At 37.5% G+C, this 7,442-nt stretch overlaps 1 protein-coding gene across 1 annotated transcript in view; it reads left to right on the top strand.

Annotated features, from left to right (window-relative positions):
- The window catches only part of hpse2 (heparanase 2), a 65,063-nt gene that overhangs the window by 27,017 nt on the left and 30,604 nt on the right, over window positions 1-7,442 (top strand). The window lies entirely within an intron of this gene.

Below are 7,442 nucleotides of genomic sequence, written 5' to 3'. Positions count from 1 at the left end.
TGTGTGTGTGTGTGTGTGTGTGTGTGTGTGTGTGTGTGTGTGTGTGTGTGTGTGTGTAAACATGTAGGCACTGGATTCTGCGCAACACGCTGGTAGAGCAGCACAGACTCGCACTTTATTGGAACCACATTTCTCTCTGTGCAACCCTAACATAAAGTGTCACGTTAACATCGGGATGAGACGCAGACACGCCACGCTAACCTAGCAAAACCCTACATAGTAGCTCTCCATAAAGCGACCGTAACATTGTTCGGGCTTTGTTCAGTACGGATGAAGGCCCAAGCTGCTCTGACAGCTCTTCATAAACCTTTTTGTGACTATCTGCTGAAAGAACCGCAAATTGAAAACGTCAGTTTTGAGTTGACCTCGCCTCAGTCACAACGACTTGCTCTGCAGTCGCCAGGAATCTAGTTAGCAGTGGAAACGGTCCAATGAGAAACAGAAGGCAGAGATTTGCCGGATGAACCACTGGAGCTGGTACAGAAAAGGTACTGAAACTGTAATAGAGGCGCTGGTGCTGAAGGTGATGAATGTGCTGTACTTGGGTTTTCCTGGATATTTGTCAGTTTACTTCTAAATCATTTCTGACTGGTCTTCCCCGTTGTCAGTACGTGGTGTGTGTTTAATAAAAATGTGGGGTTACTTTTCATCCATCTGGTCAAACCTCAAATATTGTCATCAGCAATTGTCCTCAGCCCTGCTAGAGCTATTTGATTAATGTATAAACTGAGTAGCTGTTTTTCAACATGCTTTTCTTACTGAGCTTGTAGTACAGATTTCATTGCACAGTTCAAGGCAGTGATTGCTCTGTTTGTAATATAATTCACATTTATTCAATTCATAATTATTGTTTTAAATAATATTTTTATATAAATCTACATTTTAAGTAAAGGTTTTGAGATCATACTGGTGAGTGCATTTTTAAATATGGAAAAGCATATTGTGTCTACAAAAAGAAAAAAAAACTTGCAATTAATTTTTCTTCTTGGTCTACACATGTCTTTCAAGGACTCAGTTTTGATTTGGCTTTTAAGATGAGCCAAAACTCAGTTCAAGTCTTTTTTTGTCCACCCACCAATGTGTGTGCTTGCTTGTTGGCTCCAGTTAGTGTTTGATGAGACTAAACATTCAATGTGACGTTTTCCATGGCAGTGTGTTGTGTCTGGCCACAATTCATGATATTATATACTGAGTCAAGCCAAAAACAACACAAAACTGGTTGCCGTGCCTGTCTTTTCTAAGGTATAAACAATGGGGGGAGAAAAAAAACTTTGTGGGGGGGGGCTCAAAAACGAGAATTATTTTCACGAATTATTTGAATTTTAATTTCATGTGGAAAATTCCAATGATCCTTTTGGATAGTTGTAGTCAGCTGTTCAGCATGCGCAAGCAGATGTTCCTTAACACATTTAAAATAATACAATTTCAATTCTAAAATGTAATGTGGCAAATGTCTAAGCTTGTTTAAGACTTATTTGCGTTTAAATACTGCTGTAAGCTAAATGGCTTAAAAATATATTTTTGTCWTTTTTTTTTACATTTTTACTTTTTTAATGAGTCAGAGAAGCCACACAAGGAGGAATATGAGAAAAATAGGCACATTGATGTGTTTGTTATTACCATCCCCGAAAATTTACTCCGTCTTTGAATCTTGTCTGTGCCGACCTTTCTTTTTGTTTTTTTTCTAATTTCTCCAGAATAACGTGGGTATAGCAACTGCCAGAACAAACTAATTGCAAAATAATTAAGTTAATTAATAAATGTGAATGTATTTTAAGCAAGTGTCAGTCACAGCTCTCTCAAAAAAACCTGCCTTAATCAGGAACATTTCAGTAATGTACCTTTTTCCAAGCTTCCTTTTATGTTATTAAACTATCACATTTTTAGGCTGAAGTCAAATAAGTCAGACTCATGTTAACAAATTATGCCATAAATTTCCTTTTAGAATGGCTGATTTTTGCAGCTAATGAGTGAAACTAATCACAGTGTAAGGTGGCACTTTATCAAAGTGAACACCTGTCTGAAAATAGCTCGTTGAAGGTGTAGCAGCAGAGACAAGACTGGTTTTGTTTGAAATGTGAAATGGGTATCTGTTTTACGTGGGTGGCAAGGAGCAAATGCTGTTTACAGAATGAGTGTACGTGGACGTATGTGTGCCTCTGTTTGAGGGAATCTGCAGAGCTTTAGAAATGAGGCATAGCGCTGACTCTCTGCTTCACAGAACTGACTTTTCTATCAGATAGACAGCCTGACAATATCCAGACCCCACTCTTTCCGCTACACACAAACACACAAAAGGCACGCCAGCAGATGCGCGCACACACACATGCATATATGTGCACGTACACACGCAGCTTTGTTGGTTTCCTCTGCTTGTTTTTGGCTGTACTGTTTGTAAGATGAAAGGGGAGCTTGAGTTAGTACAGTAACGTCTGACCTCTTAGAAAGGCCTTCACTGTGCTGCATGTGATTAAGAAATTTTTAGGCCAAATTTAAACAAGATTACAAAGAATGTTTTTTTTTTACAAAGTAAAAAGAGCATCAAAGCTTATTTTATTTAAAAACATTTTAAGCRTTTGGCAGGCGCATCATTTGAAGAAAACATTTTATATTAATAGAGCTACATTCATTAAATGTGTCATTTGAAATGCTTCCATTTGAGATAACTGTTCTACCATTTCATCCTAAAATGATTGTTTTTAACCACTTTTAGTTGAATATTTTACAGTTTCTAATCCTTAACATCACAACAGTACAAAGGTTTAACATAGACTGATTCAGAAAGTTTTATTGCCATTTTATCTACAAATATTCTATCCTTTTTACTTAAATAACATTGTTTTTTATTATTTAAATGGGGAAAACTTATGGAAAAGCTTTTTTGACACCTGCCTAAAACAAAATATTACATTTTCAGCGTTTCCATAACTTCAATAAATTTTATTCACTACTGTAATTACAATAGATGGGAAAAACTCTTGTCATTTTGAAAGTGGTAACCAGAAATTATGTACAATTCATCTCTGATATAGGAAACGTGGTTTTATTTGTCAAGAAATCATATTTTAAACTTCTATGTACAACCTTTAATTTGTTAATTTGGTGACATACATAATTTAATTGCTGTTTGTAAAGGGCCTGTCACACTATAACGTTTAAAACAGCTTTTGCCAACATGTGTAAATTTTGTTCAACACTTCAGATATTTATGCTGAAGATGGAATTTAAAAATGTATTCAAAGTCTATTTTTGAAGCATACATACTGTAATGCTAATGATTAGATCRAATATATAATCTGAATAACTAATTTAGTCTTTTTTTCACAAGATGGCACATAGATAGATGGATAGATAGATACAGCGGGTAAAATAAGTATTGAACACGTCACCATTTTTCTCAGTAAATATATTACTAGAGGTGCTAATGACATGAAATTTTCACCAGATGTTGGTAACAACCCAAGTGATCCATACATACAAAGACATCAAACATAAATGTCCAGAAATGAAGTTATTTGTAATAATGTGGAATGGCACAGGGAAAAAGTATTGAACACATGAAGAAAGGGAGGTGTAAAAAGGCATGGAAAGCCAAGACACCAGCTGAACTCTCTCAGTAATTAGAAAGCAAGCCTGCCCCTTGTCAGTGCAAGTTAATATCAGCTGGTTCAGTCCCAAATGATGGCCAGGTATCACACAAGAACCATCTGATGATGGGTAAAAGTAAAGAGCTCTCTCAAGACCTTCACAACCTTATTGTTGCAAAGCATAATGATGGCATCGGTTACAGAAGAATGTCTAAACTTCTGAAGGTTCCAGTGAGCACTGTTGGGGCCATAATTCAGAAGTGGAAAGAACATCATTTCACCATAAACTGACCACGACCAGGTGCTCCTCACAAGATTTCTGACAGAGGAGTGAAAAGAATTATCAGAAGAGTTGTCCAAGAGCCAATGACCACTTGTGGAGAGCTTCAGAAAGACCTGGAATTAGCAGGTACGATTGATTCAAATAAAACAATCAGTAATGCACTGAACCACCATGGCCTGTGTGCACACTCACCACGCAAGACTCCACTGCTGAAGAAACAGCATGTTGAAGCTCCTTTAAAGTTTGCTGCACAACATTTAGACAAGCCTGTGAAAAACAGGGAGAATATAATCTGGTCAGATGAGACCAAAACTGAACTGTTTGAATGCCATAATACACATCATGTTTGGAGGTCAAATGGCACTGCACATCAGCCCAAAAACACCATACCAACTGTGAAGTTTGGAGGTGGGAACATCATGGYGTGGGGCTGTTTTTCAGCATATGGTACTGGCAAACTTCAAATAATTGAAGGAAGGATGARTGGAAAAATGTACAGAGACATTCTTGATAAAAATCTGCTTCCATCTACCAGGATGATGAAAATGAAACGTGGCTGGACATTTCAGCAAGACAATGACCCCAAACACAAAGTCAAGGAAACTCTCAATTGGTTTCAGAGAAAGAAAATAAAGCTGCTGGAATGGCCCAGCCAACCACCTGACTTAAATCCAATAGAAAATTTATGGAAAGAACTAAAGATCAGAGTTCATAGAAGAGACCTAGGAAACCTTCAAGATTTGAAGACTTTGTCTGGAAGAATGGGCCAAAATCACACCTGAGCAATGCATGGGACTGGTTTCTCCATACAGGAGGCGTCTTGAAGCTGTCATTGACAACAAAGGCTTTTGTACAAAGTATTAGATAAATTTCAGTAAGCGTGTTCAATACTTTTTCCCTGTGCCATTCCACATTATTACAAATAACTTCATTTCTGGACATTTATGGTTTGATTTCTTTGTATGTATGGATCGCTTGGGTTTTTACGGACTGGTGAAAATTTCATTTCATTAGCACCTCTAGTAATATACTGCATTTACTGAGAAAAATGGTGACGTGTTCAATACTTACTTTACCCACTGTAGGTAGGTAGATGGATGGATGGACAGATAGATGGATAGATACAGTAGATGGATAGATGGATGGATAATCTTTATATAGGGTTGGAAAATAGCATTGTATGCAATTATTCATCAGTAAAACTGTGAAAAATGAATATTTGCCACTYGGCAATTACTTAATTTAATGCCAAATGATGACATATTTTTGTGTGCAACACACCATCACTATCAGGTGTGCAAGTTAGCCCAATAATAGAAGATGGTGGGGCGCAGCTGATGCTGACCCTAACCTTACAAACATGTTTAATCATCTGAAACAATGACTTAAACCGGAGAATGAGGAAAACCAGAAAATGCAATTATAATCTGTAAATTTTATATTAATTGCTATTGGGTAAATGCCACAATCATGATTTATTTTTTAATTTTGTGTCAGTATTTCCCAGCCCTACTAAAAACATTGGTATTTGTTTTGTTTGTGACCTTGGGCCACAAAATGATAGACCTGAAAATTCTAACTTAGTTTATCTGAAGCTGGATGCAGCTGCCGTTTGTGACTGAACTGACATTAGTGCAATGATATTTACTTGACTGTACCCCTGTGGACAAAGAAAGACCACGTTTAATAGTAGGATGCATCCGATGATGCGTTAATGATGTCTATGCAGCCTTCTTGCTGTGTCTTGCRACAAAGCTGGTTGCCTTCAGCTCAGATCTCAGGTGAGGAAAGGCCTGGAATCACTCATCCTGACAGCCACATCTGGCGCTACTTTCTCTGTCCTGTTGCCCTCAGCTCTGCTCCTGCAAACAGACACCACTCTGATTTAACCACAGAGGGAAGGAGTTACGGTAATAGCGGTTATGATAATAACATTATTGTTGGTTATTAATGAGATGGAGAACAGACAGTTTGTTCAGGAGGAAAAAGCTTGTGAACAGCGGTGTGTGTACCACTGTTCCTGCTGGCTATTGTTACTGTTGGCATTTTTTTCTTCCTTTTTTGGGGGGACTTTGTCCTACTGATAGCTGATTAATGCCAGGTGTAACAAAAATACTTTGGTCTCTCATTGTACTCCATGGGTTTTACATAACCAGCTCTCAATTGGAATTAAAGTCTTGCAGTAAATGCTGAGAAAAGGAGCTCATATATGATTTATAAAGCATTGTTTAGAACTCAAATGTGTTTTTTATTTTTTAATTTTGAGGTTAGCATTTGTTATTTTTTGTTATATCTAAGTACTAAAATGATACGCTCTTAGCAACTTTGCAGTGATTCAGAAAAAGAACTTAAATGCACCTCTCTGCTTTTGTCTCTAATCTGTATTTAAAGAAGCTACTATTTGGCATACCCAGCTGGTGCCAAATCTAAATTTTATGGTGTTTTTTTGTAACAGGAACTAAATTAATCCAGTCTTCATCTGGTTCCTGTTGAACCAAGGAAGTAAGGGTCGCAGTTCGGGGCAATTTTTACCTTAATGGAATGACTCCAAACAGATTACATTTCAAAACAATAGCCGAAGGTATCCAAGAGAAGCTTGCGGTCACACCTTAAAATATAAACAAATATTTTTGGCACTCTCACATATGTCAGCATCTGTGGTAGGCCTTTATCCTTTTCTGTGTAGGGGATGGTGGGAAGTGTGTGTGTGTGTGTGTGTGGGGGGGGGGGGGTCTTTTCTGATGGAAACAACAGACATTAAAATGAGTGAGACTTCAGCTGCAGAGCCTAACTGTCAGGAGTTGGATGCTTTGTGGGGCGCAGCACCACAGGTGTCCATGATGGGAAAATGAGCCTGCCTGGAGTCTGACTGCATGTTGCTGCAGGAAGAAGAAACTCTGCTGCTGTTTGCAAAACGACTCACTTATAACTTCAGCACTTTGTGAAGGATTGATTTCCTGCGAAGCTGATGAATAGTCCACAGTTGGCACAAATAATTCATGATCTCATCACAGAAAATGTCTTGTGCTGTGTCTGGATTCAGAATGTGTGTAGTTTTATAAAGTGCTACATCAAAAAACAGTAGTCAAACTCAAAAACCAAGTTAAGATAAACTGTCCTAAATATTTTTTATCCTAAATGTACTTTTATTGCAGAATATTTTTGATAAATTGATATTAGAGCAATTCAGCTAGAGAGTCTCTTCCTGTAAAATGAATTTACTTGCATCATCTCGGTCTCAGTTTGCTTTTCTGCAGCTTATGTTGACTCAGTCGAGAGGCTGCTGAATGATGCTGAGAGCTGCTGCAACAGCAACATGCTGAGAAAGGAAGCATGAGACACACCAGACTGGTGTTGGCTCGTTAGCTAGGGCTAATTGGCCACTTTAAAACTCGACATTATTTTTCTGCTTGATTAAATTATAAAATACCAAATTTATTTTGAAAGATTTCATTTCAGTTGATAGCTTCGCTTTTGCTCATGTAAAATTACAGAATGAGAAATTACAATTAGAATGAGGAAAGTTTAAAAGTTTTCCTAATTTGGATTACTTACTTTGAACAGTGATATTA

The sequence above is a fragment of the Austrofundulus limnaeus genome, unplaced genomic scaffold, assembly GCF_001266775.1.
Source record: "Austrofundulus limnaeus strain Quisiro unplaced genomic scaffold, Austrofundulus_limnaeus-1.0 Scaffold0, whole genome shotgun sequence".
NCBI lineage: Eukaryota > Metazoa > Chordata > Actinopteri > Cyprinodontiformes > Rivulidae > Austrofundulus > Austrofundulus limnaeus.
This window is presented reverse-complemented; position numbering and strand designations above follow the sequence as displayed.